The sequence below is a fragment of the Ambystoma mexicanum genome, chromosome 1p (assembly GCF_040938575.1).
Source record: "Ambystoma mexicanum isolate Mex_15411 chromosome 1p, UKY_AmexF1_1, whole genome shotgun sequence".
NCBI classification, from domain to species: Eukaryota; Metazoa; Chordata; class Amphibia; order Caudata; family Ambystomatidae; genus Ambystoma; species Ambystoma mexicanum.
Genome location: NC_090921.1, coordinates 578390812 through 578400003, shown reverse-complemented (window position 1 = coordinate 578400003; position 9192 = coordinate 578390812).

Below are 9192 nucleotides of genomic sequence, written 5' to 3'. Positions count from 1 at the left end.
TACCAGGTCGATAGGTAATTATGAAGTCAAACTCGGCAAACAATAATGCCCAACAGAGTTGTCTAGAGGATTGGGCTTTTGCGGTTTTCAAATATTGCAGGTTTCGGTGATCCGTAATCACAGTAACGGTGTGTCGGGCCCCCAGCAGATAATGCCGCCAAGCCTTAAAGGCAGACTTGATAGCCAGAAGTTCCTTGTCAGTAATCGTGTAATTGATTTCAGGAGGCGAGAATTTGCGGGACCAAAATGCCACGGGATGCAACTGATTGGTTACCGGGTCCTTTTGTGATAGAACTGCCCCCATGGCAAGGCTTGAAGCATCAGTTTCCACGATGTAGGGGAGTTCGGGGCGAGGGTGTTTTAAGATTGGTGCAGAGATAAATTTAGTCTTCAAATCCTGGAAAGCTTGTTCCGCCTCGGTAGACCATTCAAAACGTTTGTTTTTCTTTAACAAGGCAGTGATGGGCTGGACTATTCGAGAGAATTCGGGGATAAACCTGCGGTAAAAGTTAGCGAAGCCTAACATGCTTTGCACACCTTTTACGGAGGATGGTGATGGCCATTTGAGAACTGCATCGACCTTCTTTGAATCCATACGCCCTCCGCCAGGTGATAATATGAATCCCAAGAATTCAACTTCAGTCACGTTGAAAACACATTTTTCCAACTTAGCGAAAAGTTTGTGTTGACGCAATCTTTCGAGGACCATTTTCACGTGTTTCCGATGTTCAGATTCCGATGAAGAATAAACGAGGATGTCGTCAATGTAAACAACAACACACACATCTATGAGCTCTCTGAGGACATCGTTCATAAAATATTGAAAGGCGGCCGGGGCATTGCAAAGTCCGAAGGGCATGACCTGATATTCAAATAGCCCATACTTGGTGCGGAAGGCCGTCTTCCATTCATCGCCCTCTTTTACTCGTACCAAGTGGTAAGCTCCTCTAAGATCCAGCTTTGTATATATGCATGCTTTTCTGACTTGGTCCAGGAGTTCAGGGATCAAAGGTAACGGATATCTATTCTTAACGGTGATCTGGTTCAGGGAGCGATAATCTATACAAGTTCTAAGGTCTCCTTCCTTTTTTGGAACGAAGAACAAAGCTGAAGAAGCAGGGGACTTGGAAGGACGAATAAACCCATTTGCCAGGTATTGATCCAGGTATTGTCGAAGGTGAAGGTTCTCAGGCTCGGTGAGGGCATAAATTCTACTACAAGGAGGAGTAGATCCAGGTATCAGGTCTATCTGGCAGTCATAAGACCTATGAGGAGGTAGAGAGTTAGCCTGATCCTTCCGGAAAACATCTTGGTATTCTAGGTATTCGGGAGGTAACTGGGGAGTCTCTGAAGAAATTGCTGCCAGTGCAACACCAGGTGGAGGGTGACAAGTAGAGACACATTCTGGAAACTGGACCGTTCTTGCTCGCCAAGCGATCAGAGGATTGTGTTTCTCTAACCAAGGTATTCCTAGAATAATCTGAAACTGAGGGGCCTTGATCACATCGAACACGATCTTCTCATGGTGTCCATCTTGACTTACTAGCGTCACCTCTTGAGTGGTATGCGTTACTGGCCCGGAGGCTATCTCCGTACCATCCACCGTAGTAATGACGTCCTTTACAGCCTTGGGACAAAGAGTTAGATTCATCCTCAAAACCATTTCATGATCCACATAATTGCCGATGGCACCGCTGTCGACGTAAGCTTCAATTGCATGTAATCGATCGGGATTATCAGGGCTAATGAGGACCATAGGTATCACGAAATGCGAGGTCACGGAACTGGTTTTCACGCTCGGCAAGAGGACCTCTATTCTTGTCGGGCGAGGTCGTTTCCCTGCTCAGAGTTTGTAACTTTGGTAACTGCAGCTCCTACTGCCTTCTTGGCAGGTTTCACCGGACAGTCTCGAAGAAAGTGCCCTGAGTTTCCGCAATAGAGGCATAATTGCAACTGTTTTCTCCTTTCCCGCTCCTTTTGTGTTAGAGGACCTTTCAGACCCCCTATTTGCATGGGTTCCCCGGAGTCTACTCCTTTGGAAGGAGTTGGCGGTTTGGAAAATACTCGAGCATCAAACTTGGAACGATCGGCCTTCCTGTTCTGCAGTCTGTGATCTATTTGAACGACTAAGTCTATATAGTCCGAACAATCTTGTGGGGGATTCACTACTTGGGCTAACACATCTTTGAGCTCTCCACGTAGACCTCTATAAAACAGCGTAATCCTTTTGTCCTCAGGCCATTGAGTTTCCACTATCAGTCTGTTGAAAGATGCAATATAAGCCAAAAGGTCTTGATTACCTTGTCGCAACGAAAGAAGCTCATTGTCCAAGGCCTGCCCCTGTGAATGTCTTGCGAACAGTTTTTCCATACTGAGCTGAAAAGCTTGAAAATCATGGAGGACCGGATCATCTTGATTTACTAGAGGGATCGACCAGTCTGCCGCATTGCCACTAAGGTACGAAAGCACGAAAGCTACTTTAGCTTGATCAGTTGGAAAGGCTGCTGGCCGGCATAAGAAATGCAACCGGCACTGATTGATAAATACTGCAAACCTCTTTGGGTCACCAGAAAATCGTTCGGGCGGAGCCAGAGGTACATTCCCAGGTAGGTTGATCTGCACTGGATTCATAGAGGATGTAGAAGGAAGATTTCCCCCAGATGCGGGTAACGGGGTCTGTCCGGCTTGTGACTGTAGCAATTGTCTAGCGAGATCATCTGTTCGCTGCTTGGAAATAATCAGTTCCCTTCTTAGAGCGTTCGTTTCCTGACGGGCTGCATGCACTTCTGCCCTTAGTTCCCCAAGTAACTGGGCTAGCTGGTCGGTATCCGAGGTTTCCATAGCGCCTGGACGGGAGTTTTGTGGTAGGCTTTGCGTTCTGTAATGCTCACCTGATTCCCGTAGAGGCGCCGGTCTTGACTGGGCGTATACCGTATCTTCAAAGGTGATGTGTAACACACGGCTGGCTCTTTGGGCTGGACCTCTGTGCACTGTATGTCTGACTCGAAGGGTAAGATGTCTGCAGATAGAAAATATGGGATTAAGGAACTGGGTTATTGAATGTCTCTCTCTTCTTCCCTTTCTCTTCTCCTGTAGAACCCCAAAGGTTAACGCTCTCACCTTAGGTAAGTGATCGCCGTGCTCTCCATCTGCCTCGGGGCAGGGTGCTGTAACCAGTTTCTTCACTGGATAAGGGGAGCAGGCCTCTTGACTTCAGAGGACTGCTGTCCGTCGTTTACTGCACGAACGGTAAGTTTCGAGTAATTCTAATGTCTTTAAAGTCTTTAGTAATGATGTTTCTTGTTTTGCAGGGTTCCGGCGATGGCGGATGACGGGCTGAAGTGAGTTGAAGATGGAGCCCGTGTGATGAATAGAAGCGCCTGGAAGCACGTAAGTAAGCGCTTGTTGCCCGCTTCACGATGCGCTCTAACTGTCTTTTTATTTTGCAGGTACAAGTTCGGAGCGGCTGCAGGGTGCCGGAATACCCACTGGGTTAGATGTGGAAAGGAGTAATGGCACGTGAGTATTAAAGTTCCCCAATGTCTTTAAACGCACCTTGTTTTGTCTTTCAGATGCGGGATGCAGCGCCGAAGGCCTCCGGAGCGTGCAAAGAGTTGGTAAGCTTTTGTCTTTCAGATGCCGGAATGCAGTGTGAAGACCTCCGGAGCACACGAAGAGTAGGTAAGCCTTTGTCTTTCAGATGCCGGAATGCAGCGCGAGGCGTTGGTGACAGCCGATGGACCAGGTAAGTGAAGAGCTGTCACTGAAGACCGTAATGCTAACCTGTTCTTTCTTGTCTTTATAGGTGTTGCTGAAGACTGGATTCAGGATGGTAAGCCTTTTTCCGTAGGCCCAGGATCAGATGCAGAAGACACGATGAGCGTTCTGCTGCAGAGGATGCAGAATAACGCAAAGCAAGATTCATCCATCGGGTGTGGTTTAAATAGCCTCCTGTAGTGCTTAGGTGTCTCCTTCCACAGCCACGCCTAGGTAAGAAAAGAGTTCCTGCTTTCCAGAAGAGTTCCAGTGTTCTGAATCTAGGGAGTGGCTCCTGCCCCACCCAACAGGAAAAGTAGTTCCAAACAGAAGAGGATCAGAGGCTCAACTGGCAGGCAAGTAAGCAGCATGGTCTGCTGCAGGTAAGTCCACCCAAGCATTATGAGCCCGGCGCTTCCAGCGCTGGGACTGGGCATATTTATGAGCCTGGTGCCACTGGCGCCAGGACTGGGTCCAAAAGGTCCCAATTGGGACTGGTTGGCACTCGGAACCTGGGTTATGGATCTGCTTCCAAGGGAGTTGGGAAAACCCTGACCTTTTGGAAGCAGAGATCATGACACCCACGGAGTGGGTTTAGAATTAGTTAGCATGTGGCCTGTTTGTAGATATTTTCAGCTAGCTAGGCATGTGTTTGTGTTATGTTTTAGGATTTGGTTATCCCGCAAGGTCTGAAGTGAGAAGTAGCTGGTCGTTTTGTAATAGGTGGGATGCATGTATGTTTAGCCGCATTTGTTTGTTTGTTATGGAAAAGGAGGAGTGTTATGGGTGACCCTCCCGTGTGCATTGCCCCTTTAAGGGGATGTGCCCCTCCCACGTGTATTGCCCCTTTAAGGTGCAACACGGACTCAGTCGTTCCTCTTTGGGAGTCTGCAGCCGTTCTGTCTCACGTGCCTGCAGGAGCTCCTTTTATTAGCTTGGGCCATGACACAGTCATGCAAATGCAACATGTATTAAACGATTGCAGTCAGGACATGTATTGATAATGGGAGAGTACAAGTTCAGCCATCACCTACATTCATTTTAAGGGCTACAGCCCAATGTTATGATCCCCAGAGACTTCTGAAATACAATAACAATGTTGACTTCACAGATATATTAAAACCTAGTCTAACGAATCAAGGGTATTCGTCTTCTCTTCCCAAGGGAGAGCCACCCATTTTGTGGCTGGGGAGATGAGCCCGCTCTGCACGACCCTCCCTAGGGAAGTGGGACCTCACTGGGAGTGACTCCCCCTTAGTGGACAAGGACTCTCATTCCCACAGGAACTCTCTAGGCCAACCACCTTATCTGCATATACGGGACTGCCTTCTACAAAGAATACTGTGTTGTTCTCCCATTTGGCTTCAGGCAATGTTGAATCAAATACGCCATCTGCAGTAAAAGGGAATATCTGTTAAGGAGAGATGTGTATGTAAGTGGGGCAAGTGGATCACAGGGGAAGAGAGTACGATGCACTATGGAAACCCCCTGATGTAATTAGGCATTGGTGAGGCGGAACTGAAAGAATCAGTGGAGCCCACAGCAATTTGAAGGCCTGTCAAGGCAGACAACTGAGAAACTGTTGGGAGGACGGGGTGAGAACAACCGTCCGGCGTGGTGGAGTGACCGGGGAAGTACCATGGGGGGACCAGGCACCCGTCTAGCAATGCCAAGATCAGTGTAGCCGGAGTGCTGAAAGCTCCCACACACCAGTGTCCACTGACCGCAGCATTCTGCCGAGATGCTGAGAGTGGGACGAATGAGAAGCCCAAGACCTGGAAGCAAGAAAGCAAAACAACTTGCCCGAGTGAGTGCCGAGCCCCGTGAGTTCACCCTTGATGAACGAAGGTACTGGGGTGGACGGGAGTAGCGTGAGGCCGGTGGGACAATGTGTTATGAACAGAGGAACTTGTGAAAGCCATGAGCCATTCGAACAGTGACACATAACTGGACATATGAGGGACGGATAAAAACGTGACCAATAACGTTGAATGTGAAACTGAGAGAAAGTGGAAACGAATACCCTGAGAAGTGGGGAAAAAAACTGAAATAATTATTGTTCAAGAATGGGAAGAACACTCCCTGAGAAAGTGGAACAAGTGTTTTGAATTAAGACTACAAAATTAAACAAATAACTGAAAAGGAATCCCATAAATAAACCCCCAGAGAGGGGATCCCTAATTCAGATAAAGACATAATAGAACTCAGAAAGGTTGGATATCAAGAACGTGAGAGACATCAAATAAAAGGGAAAAGTGTGAGAGAAAATCTCAAGGAGAACTGTTCTAACCTTTTTAAGAAACCAGAATCCAAGAACAATTGGGAGGAGATCAGTATAAGAAATATATTTCAAAAGAGATAAATGTGTATATTGATATTTCTGCACTAAGATAAACCCTGAGAGAAAGCTGCCATTGAGAAGGAAAAAAGTGAAAAATTATTTTGGTCTACTTTTGGCCACTGTTTATATCAGTGGCAGTGTCAGTTAAGAGTTAGATTTGGATTGAGGACATTTACTTTGGACTTCCTGACAACAGACAAGTACCTTTAGTTTCTTTAATTAGGCAGGTAAATCGGTATCAGTCAATAACTGAATTTCAAAAAGCACATTTCCATGCAACTATATGTGGGGGGTATAGGATAATACAAAATAAAAGCAGAGTATGGGGTAGGAGGTGCTGCGGTTTTCTCTTTCCCGCATATAATTGCGAGAAAAAAACAAACATGGCGTATTTTTGTATTCGAAAAAAGAAATTCACAGTGATCACATAGATCCAGGAAATCCCAATAGCGATAGGGAGAGGTAGGCCTTTTCTTTATAATTTCATTACAAGAATATAGAACCACCAAACTAGACAATTTCATGTTGTCACCGCTAATAGGTCCACAGTCATTTCTCGAGAAGTTTACCAGTGAACTGGAAAGGACTATATATTTCTTAACATCAAGTCCCCAAAGAAACATGCAAACTGGTGGTTTAATCTATACCCAAGACACTGCTTTAGCTCTCCTAGCCGGCCAGAAGGGCTACAAGAAAGTCAACACCTGCAGCAAAAAGGAATAATTTACCAATTAAATGCTAGAACACCAAAACAAATCTAAAGAACGGTTTAGCAATCATGGGGTAGGAACTGAGCTTATTGTACATCATCTAATCATGCTAAATGTCAAACACACTAAGGGTTTCCTGGATGGTTTCCAGGGTTGTATGTATATGTTAAAGAAAAAATAGAGAGAGTGATAAGCAGTGTAGGACCCTTGCCATTTATTATTAAGTGTGGACTCTATTTTCTTGAAATAGAGTCCACGCTAGCCAAATGCTTTGCCACTTTCTTCTAAGAGAAAATAAATACTATTAAAATGACTGTTAACCCTGATGTTGGGGCAACTCCCAGACCATCAGGACCATAATCTTCCTTTCCTTCATTAGCTCAGAGGAGATTACCACTAATTAGCAAGGGCAATCAAAGCCTCAGCAACCCTTTGATCAACCTTGCCCTACTATAGTCCTGGGTGCTGTGGTATTCAGCACACGACAGGCCCGGTGCCTGTGGGGGTTGGGGTCTAACATGGACATCCGGCAGGACCCCGGGTGCTATGGGACATCAGCACCATGAGGTGGGGTCACAGCCTGCCAGGCCCCTGACCATGCGGACCTCTGCCACCGTCCTGGCGGTGGGGGGTCCCACGGCATCGGGGCCTGCAGGCCTGTGCCTCCACATGTAGGCCTGCAGCCTACATCCTAAAGGAGACACGGACTCAGTCGTTCCTCTTTGGGAGTCTGCAGCCGTTCTGTCTCACGTGCCTGCAGGAGCGCCTTTTATTAGCTCGGGCCATGACTGTGTCATTTGCAGGGGTTGAAATTAAGATTTTATGAGCAGGAGCTAAAACTAGCTCCTGGGAATTGGATATCACCTAGTAGGCAGGAACTACCCCTAGAGAACCAGGACCAAGTACATAGTGTGCCACAAATCTAACGTTTGTGAGAGATGCAAACTTTAACTATGTGTCCTATATATACATTGATGCTTTAAATGTCTTCTAGATGTCTCTAATGCTTCTTTATAGACATTCCCCATTGCAAAACGTTAATGCCACAGAGCTATGCTGGTATAGCACCAGATGGCTTCAGGAGCCAAAAGTAGCTCCTTGTAGCTGTTGTGGCAAGCAAAGGTGGCTCTCCAGGGCTAGAATCAGGAGCTAAATATCTCACATCAATGTCGAATCCGTCATTTGTGATGGGTAAATTGCATATTAGGATCACCTCGAGTGCAGCCGCTTTTGTGAGTGGCACATTATAATGGGGTGTTCGAATCCCAGGGGTGACATGCTTTTGTAGTAGTTAGTAGTGGATTTGCTATCTTTACATTCAAGCCAAATGTTTAGGACCCCAAGCACAAAAAGTGTATTTGCAGACTTCTGGAAGTTGTTGCTCTGATGTCGCCGCTCCTGTATGTATAAAAGGAAGTTTCTGGATGGAGGAAACTGTCAGAACTAGGATGGGTGTGTTCCTGTCCAGTAAGCAGTTTACTAATGGAACTTCAAAGAAAGGGTTGGGTTTGTAAGGGAAGAGTACGTATTTGAGGTTGTCGAGGCATAGGAGGGCAACTTTCCCTTCTGTGTTATTTTATATTTTGGTGAAAAGAATTTTAAGCCCTCAGGAAGGGTGTTCCAAATAGTAGTATAGTTTGTAGCGAATCCGGTCGCTGATATTTCCATTAGCCCCAGTTTTGGCTCTGTCATAACGTTGCTAATGTTGAAGGTGTTTATTTGCCAATCTGGCACTGCTAGATAGAGCCCATCTTAAAATGGTGTTATGGAACATTAGATTTGGGTGTTGGTATGTGTATGTATATTTCTGAGGCTTGTGGATCTGCTTAGAATCACATGCTTTGCATAGGCCGACATCAAGTGGTTGGTGCAGAGTTTTACATGACTTATTTTCTAAATCGAAAAGGGACATCAACAGGGCATATTTGTAATACTATACCTATTTTGACATGTACTGTACCCATGGTCCTTCACATATTGAGGTCCTCAGATTGTTTCTAGATTGTTTCTTTTCCCGCCAACGTGGGGGGCGTGTTCCACAGAGTTCTATGCTAAAGTCATTGCTAGTCTCTGAAACTTATTAAATCTTTAACTATAGCATATTATTACTTATTGCTAGTTTCGGTGCCCTTCCATCGACGCATTGAGCGAAGCTCAACAAAACCTCCATCCAGAGATCCACAAACATTCTCGACGGCCTGCCTTCAGGCTTTGGCTTAAACAGTAGGGAGAGAGGTCGGCTAACCTTACTTAAGCTTCACTTGCAGAATGCCACCATTCATATTTCCCTTTAATCCCTGTTACGTCTGGCTGTCTTCCCGCTCTTATAATGGAGAAGACTCCATTTAAATTTTGCCCTTCTTGATATGATATGATATGGTATTT